General features: G+C 38.2%; 1 protein-coding gene across 2 annotated transcripts in view; it reads right to left on the bottom strand.

The window, feature by feature from the left end:
• Window positions 1-16072, bottom strand: part of LOC130045750 (pre-B-cell leukemia transcription factor 3) — a 218528-nt gene that overhangs the window by 147163 nt on the left and 55293 nt on the right. The gene's annotated exons all lie outside the window — the stretch shown is intronic.

Consider the following 16072-nt stretch of genomic DNA (forward strand, 5'->3'; position numbering starts at 1 on the left):
CAAAAGAGCTAGAGGAAAACCTGCCCAGATAACTTGTAGGAAAACTCTTCCATCACTAAGGCAATAGGACAGAGGAAAGTCTATGCTTACACCGGGTATAGGCAGATGTTAAAAATAGTGACACAAAATTTTTCTAACAAGGGAAAAATGGATTAGGCTCAAAAGCATGTTAGTTCTTTGCCATGGTTTACAATCCACCTTTTAATATTAAATTTTAATTTTACTTATTTAGGAAAAATTATATAATTCTTCTCAGCACAGCTTAAAAATAACTCCACTATTAATGCAGGCCCTTTATTTAATCACAGGCTAATTTACTCCTGACAGAAAGTAAATTCCACTATTTTCTGTGAGGCTTTATGAAATTGCCATCATTTTTAATTAATTCTTAATTAAAATATATTACACCACAGCTTCTACCCATCTCTCTTGATATTCTAACATAATCAATTCAAGACCATTTACATATCATTAATTAAAAGCCTTCCTCTCTCATCCTTAAAATCATAATGAGGCTCTATTTCTCATTAGCAGCCTTTAAGGGATAAAATAACAATAGACTCAAGAATGAATGTTATATTTTTTAAAATAATAATTCATACCTTTAAAAACATATAGTGGACCATGTAATTTTAAGCTTTTCTCAACTTAAAGGAATTTTATCCATGTTTTAGAGAAACATTTAAACCAATTTTCAAGTGAAATAAAAGAAATAAGAAATAGAATATCTGAAAAAGATTAATATTTCTGAACCCAGGAATAATCTAAATATATTTTGATATCTGGACAGTGACAACTCTTACCATAAACTTGACAAGCAAAGTTAGTAACTAAGAAAGAGTAAAAAGGAAATCATTAACATTACCTTGTCCTCCTTGCCATTTTTTAATTGCCCTAATTTTCAGTAACTATATAATCTAAGCTTTCTATAGAAAACTTTCCCTTTGAAAGGAGTCTTTCTATACAACTAAATGTGTACAATTAAAAATATATCCTGAAAATTTCTATCTCTGGATTTCTTAGTAGCTTACCACTATCAGAATGAAGTATCTGTGGGTACAAGAAATGAAATAGAAAACCTAGTAAGAAGTTATATAATTAAACTCCAGAGCTATGATATGTTTTACACATTTTTAAATGAACTGTGATATATGATAGTACTATAAAGTTATCATTTATTGGTAATGGAAAGTAAAAATTAACCACCTATTCAATGACTTTACCTCTTCTCGACGCTTTAAAGCCAAACACAGCTTGAGAGAAGATTTATAGTAACTCATGACTTCCAACCCAATATTTCAATACTTTTGCTGTAGGTTACAAAATTAATACAGCCTCAACTATGATTAGTTTTATGATTAGTGTAAAATAAAATTTTATTGCTTTTCTTTGGCTTTAAGCAACTGCTATGGCTGCCTTCTGCAATATCACCAAAAATAAAAAAAAAAAGACTGACTTAAACCTTAATTTGTTACAGTACTATTTTAGTCTATGTTCACAATCCTATTTCTAAGCCAACTGTGTATACAAATAGGAACCAAGTGAGTATCAAAATGTGACTATAGAGAGAGATACAATAAAATCAGCCTCATGTCTTGGAAATTTTATGCAGACACGTTGTCGCCAGCATTAAGTGTATCTAGGTGCTTCATATCAGGCAAATCAGATTTCTATCACTGTCTTCTGTCAAATGCAGGTGCTCCACCACAACTTGTCAAGACAGCCTGTCTGAATCTTCACACGTCAGACAGAATCACAGCACTTGGTGTTTTGGTCTGTTGACAGCAATTTATTTTGATGTGTTGTCACAATATGGAATTTTTCAATGCTCTGCACTATGGTGCCAATAAGTCCCAATATATTTTTTTTCAGCTGCCAGATGCGACAGGTTTAGTAAGGAGAGAGGACAAAGTTTTGCTTTACTTTTAAGACCCCTTTATTAAAGTGCTAAAGGATTTATTTTTAAATGAAAAGATATACTAAACAAAGGCAAACATTTTAAGATATTCCTTTAATCCCAGCATCCAATATCCTGTTTATCAACACAACTAAGTAACACAGAAAAATCAACAGCCATCCGCCCTTTTAGGAACAACCAGGAACTTTAAAAATTCTACAAGTCAAAAATCAGAAAAGTGCATTCTCAGACTAAAAACAGCTTGGCTACAAATCCACTGTGGTCGATTGTTTTCCTGGCTCTTTCAGAGGGCCAGTTTCAATCCCACAGAAAAATTTCAATTCCGCCCAGTACAAACATTTATTATGTACCTACGTGTAAAGTTAGGCACTCGGGAATACAGGAGAATGAGATGATAAATGGCAATAGACTTCTTGAAGTTTTTTAAAATACATTTTCAAGAAATCGGTACAAATTCCACATTATTCCTCCAAAAGGTAAAGTACCACTTACACAGGAAATACCAAAAAAAGACATCTAATTAACGACTTGAGAGATATCTCAAGGGCTGGAATACATGCTAGAGCCCTGAGCTCAAACCCCTACCACTGCATGATCCCCTGAGCACTACCAGAAAAGACAGGAGAGAAAGAGAGGGAGAGAGAGACAGACAGACAGACAGAGACAGAGATAGAGAAAGAGAGAGACAGAGAGAGAGAGACTCTCAATGTAGGAAAAAAAATAAGTGACCAAAAAACAAAATTTTTAATTTTGTTTCTCTCTCCCTCTCTCTCTCTCCTGTCTTTTCTGGTAGTGCTCAGGGGATCATGCAGTGGTAGGGGTTTGAGCTCAGGGCTCTAGCATGTATTCCAGCCCTTGAGATATCTCTCAAGTCGTTAATTTTAATTTTAATTTTTAGAAATCTTTCTGTACCTTATAGTTTAACTTTTCATACCAAACCCTTCTAAGGTCAGGCTCAAGTAACAGGCTCAACTTTAAACAGTTCAGGGTCATATAAGATATGCTTTTTGTTTTGGGGGTGTTTGGGGTTTGCATTTGTTTGTGTGTTAGGTTTTGGGGCTGCACCCAGAAACGCTCATGGCTCATCCTGGTGAGACTTGGAGATCATATGTGGCACCAGGAATCCAACCCAGGTCAGTAAGGTGCAAGGCAAGCACTCTATGCACTGTACGACTGCTCCAGGCCTTGGGATATGTACCTTTTAATACATAAACAATATTTTCAATATCTAAATCTATTTTTTATGAGGACACTATATTTGCATGGTTACTATTTCCACATAGCTCACTCTATTATAGCAAGATTCAAAATTTTTACATTAAAAAATAAAGTTCAACCTTCTCTTGAAAAATTAAAAAGTAAACAACTTCAGATTTGGAAATATTTTGGAAAATTCAAGACTAAAATTTTTTTCTAGACCAACTGGGAACTTAGTTTTGTTTTTAGTTAGTTGAGGGGGTGACATACAGCCATGCTGATGGTGGCGGGGCAGTGTTGCACTGCAGATGAACCCAGGGCCTCACGCAGCCCAGGTGTGTGCTCTCCCACCTGAGCGAGACAGCACACCCTCAAACAGATCACATTCTAAACAAATGAGTGCTATATGGAACGGAACCAAACAAAATTCCTGCACCCAAATCTAAGCACGACTTTAAAATAACCATGGAAGGGCTGGGGAGGTAACTCAAGGGCTAGCACATATTTACCTCGCATGTGAAGGTCCAAGTTCAATCCCTGGCACTGTCAGAAATTACTCTATTTCACCCAAACAATCTGCTGGAAAGAGCACCCAAGCTTCATCACATAAGGACCCAAACAAAAGGAAAGATATTTAATTAAAAAATAAATTGAAAAATAAGAAAGGCTGTTTGTACGGCTCATTTTCAGACTTCATAACTAAACTGCAAAAAAGTCTTTGTATTTACAAGCAGGGACTCCTAGTTTAGTCTTTGCACATGTAATACGCTGATGTACACAACAGTCAGGAGTTAAAGCCACAGAAGTCCCTATGGTTTGCTTCAATCTAACAATTCATGTACCTCTATGAAAAATTGGGCAATAGGTTTTCTTTTTAAATACTGTAAAACAAAAAAAATAAATAAAATAAGATCTTATAGTCCAGAGACTATAAAACCAAGCTGCAGGAAGTACGGCCAAAAATTGTCTAATTGTCCCGGAAGCCGCAAATTGTCTAATTGTCCCGCAAATTGTCCCAGAAGCAATCAACCTCTTATTGTCTAGTTTTTGCTCTCAGAGAACCCAGCAGGCTACCAAAAGTATCCTGCCCGCATATATGCCTGACTGGGAACACCTGTAAAGGTGATTGTTAGAGACTGCCCCAAAAACCTCCATCCCTCTTGGGTAGCCCGGCATGCTACTGAGAGTATACCTCCCACACGAAGAGCCTGGCAAGCTACCCATGGTGTACTCGATATGCCAGAAAAAGTAACAATGATGGTCCTCATTCCCCTGACCCTGAAAGAGCCCCCAATATGCCATCAGGCTACACTAGCACGAGACTGGGATGAATGGAGACGTTACTGGCGCCTGTTCAATGAAATCAATGAACAATGGGATGACAGTGATACAATGATACAGTGATAGTGGTTACGAATCAAAGTTGAACTTTAAGTATTCCCATATTTTAAATAATTCTATCAAACTACATTCTGTGACTTCTTAAATTAGGTAAGTCTAGTAGAGCTGCCACTTTCAACAATTCTAGATGACATGACCAAGGCAGCTTTTCCAAGTGGTACGACCTGAAGTCGTTCAACTCAACCAATTTTAACTTAAAGGTAGCCACAAAACATTTACTCAGGACTGAAGCCATAGTACAGCAGGTAGGTAGGGTTCAATTCCCAACAGCGTACATGGTCCCCCAGATTTCCCCCTCCTTGGAGTGATCCCTGAGCACTGCCAGGTATGGCCCAAAAACAAACAAACAAAAAATAATTAAGTTCCTTCCCCAACCCCCAAATGTAACAAACCCTACTCTACTCATCTCTAAGTTTACATCATCCTATAAATCGTAAATATCCTCACTGTCTAGCTGCCTAACTCGTCATGACTACAGAGTCACATACTGAAAAGTGAGGATTGCAAAAAAAAAATTCATAATTTATTTCAAAATAAATTTATTCATGACTTCACTTAATCACTTAACTTCCCGTTAGTCGTCCATTTGCTCGAGCGGGTGCCAGTAACGTCTCCATTTGTCCCTGTCGCGTGCTTCCTTCTTCATGACTTAGTATCAACAAATGCTTGATTTGCGTGACTATTTTAAATATCTATAAACTCAGGGCCGCATAAAAATTTCTAAGACAAAATGGAGTCTTAAGTGGAAAAAGTTTCAGATGCTTTGCTCTATTTCTAAGATCCACCTCCAGGTCTTTATTTGAGAATGGGACACAATATTCTCGATGAAGAAGTGTTGCAGGCTGATTTTTTTCCTAGTAATTTAGTATGTCTAGTAAACAATAAATATGTATCACTCAAAATGTGCTGTATCCAGAATGTATCTCATCTACTTGAAAGAAATCAATCAAGCTAAAACAACCATGTTACCTCTAAGTAGCCTTTACTGACTGCACTAATATCAGCCAACAAAGAATCATTTTCACTCTAGTATTGACTGATTTTTTAAAAGCTAGTCAATGGCAATGTTGATTTAAAAATAGGGTCAGGGGACCAAAGTACAGTGGTTAGGATGTTTGCCTTGCACGTGACTGACCCAGACTCAATCCCCAGAGCTACCTAAGATTCCTTCAACCCCATGAGGAGTGATACCTGAGCACAAAGCCAGGAATAAGCCCTGAGCATTACCAGGTGTACCCCAACAATCAAATTTTAAAAATAAATAAATAAATAAAAGTAATCATTCCCAGCACTGAATGTTTCCCGAACCACCACCAGGTACTAAATAGTTTTGAAATATGTAAATATAAGAATACAGGGACAGAGATATTTTGCAGCAAGATATCATACAGAGTATTAGACAACAAGAAGGGTACTTACCTTGCATGCAGTGGACCTGGGTTCAATCCCTGATACCACATATCCCCAGTATCCCAAGTTCTGCTAGAAGTGATCCCTGAGCAACGCAAGTATGCCCCAACAATAAATTTTTTTAAAAAAATACAGTGAGACAGAGCTCACTGGTATAACACCTGTCTTGCATGTGTGAGGCTCTGGGGTTGAGTACCCGAACCCAAAAATAAATATATAAATAGGTTTAGCTATCATTGAAAGAAATGAGCAAATTCCCACGCATAGAGCGATAGCACAGCAGTACAGCATTTGCCTTGAGAGCGGCCGACTCGACCACCCGGGGTTCAATTCCTTCGTCCCTCTCAGAGAGCCCAGCAAGCTACCGAGAGTATCTCACCTGCACGGCAAAGCCTGGCAAGCTACTCATGACGTATTCAGTATGCGAAACACAGTAACAACAACTCTCACAATGGAGACGTTACTGGGCCCACTCGAGCAAATCGATGAACAACGGAAGGACAGTGACAGTGATACACATATTAACAAAAATGAAATTATCTAAGAATCCTGATTTCCTCCTGCGGTTTTAAAAAAAATTCTGGGAAACAGGTAACAAACGAATTCCATAGTGGAGAAGAACCAAACTCACAATGAGAAAGAGCTGTGCTAGAAATAAGAGCCAGATTCCCCAGCAAAGACTGGGAGAAGTTCCAAGTTTGGATAAGTGCAGCAAAAAAAGTGAAATAATAAATTAAAAGAAGCTTTGCAAGACACCTGGGCCATTGGTCCTCATCACACTACTAAATACATAAGGAGTCATTGCATTGCAAAGGGCATCATTTGCCTCCATGATAGAGCCGCACAAATTAAATATTTTATCCAAAATTGAAACTGTAAATTTAAAAGAACAGCAGAGGCAATACTAAAATCCCTCATCATGTAATGCACTGTAGCACTGTAGCACTGTCCTCCCATTGTTCATCGATTTGTTTGAGCAGGCCCAGTAACGTCTCCATTATGAGACTTGTCACTGTGTTTAGCATATCGAATACATCACAGGTAGCTTGCCAGGCTTTGCCGTGCAGGCGAGATACTCTCGGATACTCTCGGCAGCTTGCCGGGATCTCCGAGAGCGGTGTAGGAATCATGTAATAAAAATTTAAAAATATAATGTGATGTTAATGAAATCAAAATTAGAAATATTATGAAAACAAACTAAAAATCACAGTGACAAAATGAGAATAAGAGAAGCAAAGAAAGTGGAGGATAGTGCAAATAAACCAAATTTTTCACCATGGAGGGGGGAGTACAATATTAAATACATGGGTGGCAACTAGCAAAACAAAATACAAAAAATCAACAACAATATGAAGAAAAAAAATTGACTAAAGAAAGGAATGAGGCCACAGATATTTTTTTTGAGCGTGCAAAAAAAAAGATACTTCCATTGAAAATGAATTAACCCAGAAAACTTAAACCTGATTTACAATAAAAAGAAAAAAACAAAATTAGACTACTAGTCTGATATCTTTCAGCCTATAGGAAAAAAAATAGATAAATAAGCATAATTCTGTGGGCAGGTCATAAGGGAAAACTGTCATCCTAACCATACAAGAAAAGAGAATGGAATTAATAGGAAAGATTTTCTCTTTCAGCATTCTGATAAAAATGAGTCAGAAATGAGAGGCTATAATTCCCTAATCCTTCAGGCTGAAGAATGGCAACTGGGAATAGTGTTTTCAACCTCAAATTCTTACTCTAGAAGCTGTTAATCGGCTTGAATGGCGGATGGCTTAATTATATAAGGACCACATTAATGTCTCTGAGGAGAAAGAGTGATCTGATAGGAGGTTTTAATTTGAAACACTCTTCATAAAATTAAAAATGAATGCCAAACTGACTATAATCTGTGCCTCAGTGGAGAAGTAATAGGCCAATATAGCTAAAAGAATATAGTGTGATCAATTGGGCTTTGAGGCCAAAGTGAACCAGTACTAATCAATAATCATAATGTTATTCACTGCATAGTCAAAGTAAGTAGACTCCATTTTTGTTTCAGCTAGTAGGTCTTACTACAGAGATGATTTTCAGGCAATTAGAATGGCTTGTATCTATGAAAGGCTAACATAGTCAGACTATCCATACCTTCCAGAATGAATCTATAGGATTGAAAATCCTGGAAAGCAAGTGTAGTTAGTAAGATTAGAGCACTGATTCAATATTTTTATGTGGGGACTCCCCAGCAGCACTCAGGAGTAGGGGCCACACACAACAATACCCAGGCCAGCAGAACAAAGCCTAAGGGTCAGTGCACGTGCCCGTTAATGCTGCCAAGCACAGCAGAGATGTTGGCCCACCAGGCCAAAATTGGAGGAGGAGATCAGGGATTGGAGTGGAGTGAGCATAAATCCTTGAAAAGGCCTAAACTAAACTTTCAGGGACTAAACTTTTAGTTCAGCTGAAATGGTAAGATATTGTCTGACTTATGCTTTAAAATAATCACCTAGCTAGTTGTGTGAGAAGTAACTATACAGCAATGCGATATAAGCAAAGATCAGTCTAGAGGCCATTAGAGTAATCTAAATAAGACATAAAGGTCATGCATGGTGGAGGGAAAACTAAGAGAGAAGAGGTAAAATTTTGGTTACTAATAAAGCTATAACAAAATTGCAAAAAATAATTTGCACAAAGAGCACCTGTAAGTCCTTTATCACCTATTCATTTATTGTCAAAATTTCACCTCACTCTCTCCACTCTCCCGCCCCTCTGTCTTGGTCTGTCTCTGTCTCTCTGTTTCTGTGTCTCTGTTTCTGTCTCTGTCTCTGTCTCTCTCTGTCTCTCTGTCTCTCTGTCTCTGTCTCTCTCTCTCACACACACAAACACTTGTGAACAATTTCTAAACCTTTCCCTGAACATTTCAATAATTTCTAAAACTTCAATTTTTTTACAAAACCACAATGCAATTCTCAACTTCAGTAAATTTAGGACAATACATTTTGTTCTAACCAATTGTTTATGCTTTAATTTTATAATCTGACCCAATAATGCCCTAGCATTTGATCCCTTCTCTAATTCAACCTCGAGGACTAGAGGTTACAGTTAGCTATAACCTGGAACACTTCCAAAAACAATGAAGGCACTGATTTTTTTAAAAATAAAGTCCTCTCTCTCTCTCTCTCCCATTTTAAGTTTAGAATGTTCCCCCTTTGGGGTTTGTCTATCTCATGATTAAAATTGTGTCCTTTTGGTGATTCCAAGCTGATGTGATCTCCAGGTATCCTCTGAAAACATAGGCTGTCCAGTTGTCTCTAGCTGGTATGGTTAATCTGATCAAAATTCTGTCTGATTTATATACTGTACTATTGATGTTCCTTTTTCCCCTTGCCACCCAGTCTCCTGGGATACTCTACAAATATTCCGTTCCTAAATAAAATCCTTTCTAGATGTAGAATCTTCTGATGATTCTTGCCTAATTCAATCTTAACTGTGATGGTCACAAAATAACAATTTTATAATTTCAGCATACTTCCCACATTAACCAGATTACCTAGTGTTAGCAGTCTTTATTCCTCACCCATCAAGTTTTCTCTATCTTCAATATAAATTCATAAATTCCTATGTTTGCCAGTGGTTTATAATTTATCACTGTACTTAACTATTTTGGTGACTGGAGCATTCCAGCTCTGGTAAAATAGCAGCTCTTCAACCTGGCTTTTCCCTATGTCCTTGTAACAGACTTTCAGCAACTGCAAATTTCTAGGAATAACAAAAATTTCCAGTATCATCTTACTTTTATCCTGCCCAGTCTTGAAATTTTTCTCCAAGATGCTTGGTTCTTTTAAATGAGTAAATTTTGCCTTCACTAAAAATGAGGAAAAGAAACTTAGCCGGGGAAGATTAAGAATTCCATTTTATAAAAATAAAAGATAGTAGGGGATTAAGTCCCATGGTTAGAATATGGATTATATTCCTGGTTCCACATGGCCTCAGTGCCACATCCTTAGGCCCTGTTTCACCACTGAACCACCAAACATAGTTGAGTGTTACCAGGAGTGGCCCCCAAGACCCGCTAAGCACCACTAGGACACTCCCCCAAAAACGTTCCATTTGGGAGACCAGGAATGTAACTCAGAGTAGAATATTTACCTTGTATTTGGGAAGCTCTACGATACCCAAAGATGATACTAAACAGGAAATTAGATGAGTCCAGAACTCAGGGGAGAAAAATCAAAATGGTGCACAAATTTGGAAAAAAAATCACTGTACAGATATTTAAAGTCATAAAACTAAAAGAACAGTTAAGACTCATTAGAAATTTGAGGAAAGCCTCTAACATGAAAGGTAGATCACTGGTGCAGGGATTGGTGCTAAATTATTGTATGCCTAAAATTCAACTATCAGTAACTTTGTAAAACATAGCTCTTCACTAAAAATAAAAATTAAAAATAAGCAAAAAACATATTAACAGGAGATAATATATATAAACACAGTAAATGAAATTTTAAAAAGAAAATCAAAAAGCAAAGAATCTAAAACATCTTCAGTAGTAATCTTAGAAGAAAACCTGATCCTCAGATACAACAGAAAGGAAAGCAGGGCAGAGACTACTACAGCTGAGAAAGACCTTCACTATTGTCAGCGAAACAGCCTAATCTCTATGCCAGCTCCTTTAACAAAACACATTATGTTGTCCATCTTCTTCATATCTTTCTCTTCCAACTCCAAACAAGAACATCTAGCCCCCAACATGGTTGGGGGCTAGAGCGATAGTACAGAGGGTTGGGAAAGCCTGAGTGCATGCTTTGCATGTGGGAGTCATGGGTTCAATCCCTGTCATTACATAATCTCCCAAATACTGCTGGAAATAGTCCCTGATCACCACTGGGGTAAGTCACGTATACCCCTGCCAAACCAAAAAAAACAGAAAATGGTGGATAACTACTGATCTATGAAGATGTTCAAAAGTACACTATATTCTGAGAACACAGAAAATTGGTTCAAAGCAGGTTGCTTAAAACTAAAAGTCAACAAAAAGTAGGCCAGTATAGTCATATTAAAGCTCAATAAAAGACAGACCTCACGGGGAGCAGTGTTTTTTTGGGTACCATAAAGAGCTAGTTACTATGTCCCAACATGCACAATAAAACATGCATATCTACCCATTCTAGTACTAGAAACTCCAAATTACACCACAAAAATATGTTCTCTAAAGAAAGTGATCTTTTATGGGGTCAGAGAGATAGTACAGCAGTAGGGCTCTCATCTTGCACATGGATGACCTAGGTTTGATCCCTAGTATCCCATATGATCCTTCCAAGCCTGCCAAGTAGAACCCCCTGAGCACTGCTGGGTCTGGCCCCCAAACCAAAAATAATAAAAATAAAATAAAGGCAGATAACTTATAAATTGTATATTCTTTGAGAATTCTTAAAAAAATCAACCTAAGATCACTTTATAGTAAACTAGGATGAAGTTATCTGCCTCTGAGACAAAAACACTAAGAAAATACAAGATTAATAAAACGTCTAGAGAAGAAAGGAGTGATTTGGAAATAGTGTACAAATATGTTTTCAGAGGACAAGAACAAAGTCAGGAATCACCTAGAAGAGACATCCTAATTATATAGACTACCATTCCCCTTCTCAGAAACTAACAGGACGCACCCCACTTTCATCTACAGCTGCTATTATAACACATCCCCCACCTCAAAATGGCACGATCCACTTTGGGAAACACTGACCTAGAAAAAGAGAAAATTAATGAAGAGAAGTTTATAAGAAAATGTGTGAAGCCAGCTGAAGATAGTTTGGCTGAAGATAGGTTGTTTACTCTACAAACTAACCCAGAGTTCTAAATTGATTTAGCAATCCAATGCTCAAGTGCTAATCTGGAGTAGGTCCATGCTCAGGAGTCTTTCTGGCTCCTAAGTATCTATTTTTGCATATAATGACAAAGAAACAACAACCCACCTTAAAAGTCCCTAGTTGTGGGGCCAGAACAATAGTATAGCAGGTAGAAAGCTTGCCTTGCATGTGACCAACCCAGGTTCAATCCCCAGCATCCCTTATGGTCCCCCAAGCACCACCAGGAGTGACTCCAAAATGCAGAGTCAGGAATATTCCCTGAGCATCACCGGGTGCGGCCCCAAAAAAGACAAACAAAAAAGTTCTTAGTCTCTATTTTTAAAATGATTACAATGAATTGAGAAGATATTGGGTGTTGGATAATACTGGGTTGTCCATGCTCCTGCAGGGAGCTTAGGTTTATTGAGTTACTCCCACAACAGTGACCCTCAGGCACAGCCAATTCCATCAAGCACTAATAATCCTATATTGCTTTTCTCTTTCCTTTATGTCACTTGCATGGTTTAGCAATGTTCTTTTTTGTACAGACACAGGAAGACAGTTGATGCTATGCTTTATAACATGGGAGTTAATTGACTCAAAAATAGTATTTACTCCTGGGCATCCATTATATTTACTTGACTTAAGCCTCAACTGCCCTTAGTTTCTAGAACTCCAAAAAGTAGGGTCCCGATGAAGCAACTGCAAGCTGTAAGCTACCCTGGCATCAAAAAGAAATAAGCTAAGCACCATAAGAGTATGGTTATGGGACAAACTCTGACAGGACCCAAAAAGAAGTAATTGAATAAGGACCCTGCTGGGGTTAGAAAAGAGTAACCTGGCCTGAGGCCTATAGTCAAATATATAGCATGATGTCCCCAGGAAAAGCCAACCTTTAAGCTTAATATATCTCTCACTGTGTTCATACAAAATGACTAGAAATACTATAAGAGGTAAATTTATTATGATTGGTTAAATGGATTACTAGCTAAGGAAAGGAGAAAGAAATATACTCTGGTGGAATCCGGCCCTTGAGTGGATCTCTTAGTAATCTAGAGTGGGGACCCTCAGATGAGATTTTGTCCTTGAGTTAATCTCCTAGAACTCCCCCTATAGGAATGGCTTTACCTCTGTTTGTTGTTATGATAATGTTTAACCCCACCTATACGTACCCCACCCTTCATGATTGCTATATAACTATACTATAAGGGGAAAGAAGGGACTTTGGAACTTTGAGTCTTTAAGGACTAGAGGTTCTACGGGGACTAGACGGAGGACTAATGACAACGATGACTGGAAGTAGAGGACTATAAGACTACAACTAGATGAGGAAGGATGTAACAAGGAGAGGACTTGAGGTCTATGAGGAGACTAGGACGATGGGACTACCATAACTGGGACTACGACCAAAACTACAACTACAATTGTGTTGTAACAGGAGAGAATGGACTACGCTGGAGAGGAAAGAGAAACAAACTGTCTACCGACCAGCGTGGAGCCCAGGCCCAGTTTCTCTGTTCCTCCCGTCCTTCATCTGTCCATCTGGCCTGGGGAGGCAGTTCTCGGCCACCGAACGCTCAAGTCCCTTGCTCCCCCATGCGCTTTTTCTATTGAAACTCACAACTGGGGATATATGAAGCATATAGCTGGTACAATGCCCTGAGAATAAAGAACCATATAGGGACTGTGTAAACAGGCTGGCAGTGTCTCAAAAGGTCAATCATAAAAAATAAAATTCAATTATAGATCTGGAATGTAACCTACTAATTTCATGCTGGGTAGGTACTCTCAAGATAAATGAAAATATTATTTCCACAAAAAAATTTTTTTCTTTTTTTTTTTTGATCAGTGATAGGCTTTGGGTAGAATACAAAGACATGCTTCAGTCATTGAGTTATATCTTTCCTACACACCCTTACCCCATCTTGTATACAAATACTTGTAACAGCATTATTTTAATAGTCAAAAAAGAAGAAAAACCCCAACAATCCAATTGGGGAATGATAAATAAAAATCGTATACTCACACAATGAAATATTATTCAGCCATAAAGAGAAATCAATCATTGATATATGTGACAAATGAAACTTGAAAATATTGTGTAACTAATTAAGCTGATCTAATATACACTGTAGTTTTTTCATTTGTTTTGCTTGTATTTTTTGCTTTGTTTTGATTTGGGGGCCCCACCCTTAAGTGCTCAGGGTTTACTCCTGGCTCTAATCACCCGGCATGTTCAATGGGAGGCCATTTGTGTGATGCTGGGGATCATATCCCGAATGGCCACATGCAAAGCAAGTGCCCTACCCGCTGCTCTATCACTTGAACCTACTTCCTCCCACTCTGATTTATACTTTCATTTTCTTAATATTTTCTAATAACAATAATTCTAATATTTGATATAACTAAAATTATCAGCATCCTCCTTTATGATGTCTTTTTTTGTTGTTGTTTAATAGATCTGGGGTCAAAAATACTCTATTTTGTCTTCTAAGTTTTAAAGTCCATATGCTTTTTTCTTCATTTTTAGTGAGATGGTAATTGTCTTAGCGTATATGAAGAATTTGGACTATCCTCAGAAGTATAGATACATTAGAATTACATTAGAACTTATTTGATTTCAAATAAAATAAAACCATAGGATTATTTTATCAAGATAAAATTAGCACCAAAATTAAACATATTAGTCAAGAGAGACAGTACAGTGGGTAGGGCACTTGCCTTGTATACAACAAACCCAGGTTCAATCCCCAGTATCCCATATGGTCCTCTGAGTCTGCCAGGAGTAATTCCTCGTCAGGGGTAACCCACAACCATCACCAGCTGTGGCCCCCAAACCAAAATATATATAATACATATATACAAGTATATGTATGCCTAAATTTGTATGTATGCAAATTATGATGCCTAAATTTTTCTTAATCTAAATTTTTATTTGAAGTAAAAGAGATTTTATTTGGAGGTTTTGAAGGGAAACTCCCCGTGGCAAACTCCCCGTGGCGTACCCAATATGCCAAATACCAGTAACAATGATGGGTCTCATTCTCCTAAAGAGCCTTGAATATAATCTCAGGGCTAGGATGAAGGAGACATTACTGGGGCCTGCTCAAGGCAATCTACAAATAACAGGATGATTTGTGATTTTGTGATTGTGAAGGGAAGGAGGGAAGAGAAAGTGGAGAGACTGGGGAGCAATGTGCTCAAGAGAGTACCCAGGTTTGTCCAAGGGCAGAGAGAGCCCCTACACATATCCCAGCATTAGACATAAAAGCAAGAAAGTACACAGTTCAAGAGTGGAGATGCGGATGACATGTGCTCAGGTGCCACATGTGCTCGGCCATGTGGGCGCAAGCAACACATGGGCTCAGGCAGCATATGCACTTAATCTAAATTTTTAAAAGAAATGAAGGAGCCAGGGAGAAGGCACAAGGTCAGGGGTGAAAGCTTTGTGTGTTAGGGGGAAGAACCTAACTCAATTCCTGACAATGCCTTCCCCGCCACCCTGTACTTCATCCTCAAGCCCCAATAGGAGAAAAAAAAATGTCTCTTTTTTTCTAATATATATGTACTAGAAAACCAAATCAATCATTAAAAACTTGAAAATTTGACTGGCAAACATAGAACTAGATCATCAAAGATATTAAATAATGGGGCTGATGTGATAGTTTAGTGGGTAAGGCATTTGCCTTGCACGCAGCCAACCTGGGTTAAATTCCCAGCATTCCATATGGTTCACCTAAGCACTGCCAGGAATGATTCCTGAGTGCAGAGGAAGGAATAACCCCTGAGCATCACCAGGTATAACCTACCCCCCCAAAAAAAAAAGATATTAAATAGTGAGGACAGGGCCAGAAGGATAGTATAGCGGGGAGGGCGTTTGCCTTGCACATGGCTGACCTGGGTTCAAATTCCTGGCATCCCATATGGTCCCCTGAGCACCGCCAGGAGTAATTCCTGAGTGCAGAGTCAGAAGTAATCCCTGGGCATCAGTGGGTGTGATCCAAAAAGCAAATAAATAAAATAGTGGGGACAATCTCATTACCCTACACCAGGAAACATGTTGCTAATAACAGAGTATTCGTGAAGGACTAACTAGGCCCATCACATGTATCCATATGCACTCAGGTGAGCCTGCTAGATTGAAAAATCAGGGTTAAAGAAAGTAGACTATAGAACAAACATGATTGTCACCCATTGCCTCTTTTGCAAACCACAACACCCCAAAAGAGAGAGAGAACAAAAGGGAATTCCCTGCCACAGAGGCAGGGTGGGATAGGAGAGATGGGGGGGTATGAGGGATACTGGGATCCGTGGTGGTGGG

Source organism: Sorex fumeus, unplaced genomic scaffold, assembly GCF_029834395.1.
Source record: "Sorex fumeus unplaced genomic scaffold, SorFum_2.1 ptg000129l, whole genome shotgun sequence".
NCBI classification, from domain to species: Eukaryota; Metazoa; Chordata; class Mammalia; order Eulipotyphla; family Soricidae; genus Sorex; species Sorex fumeus.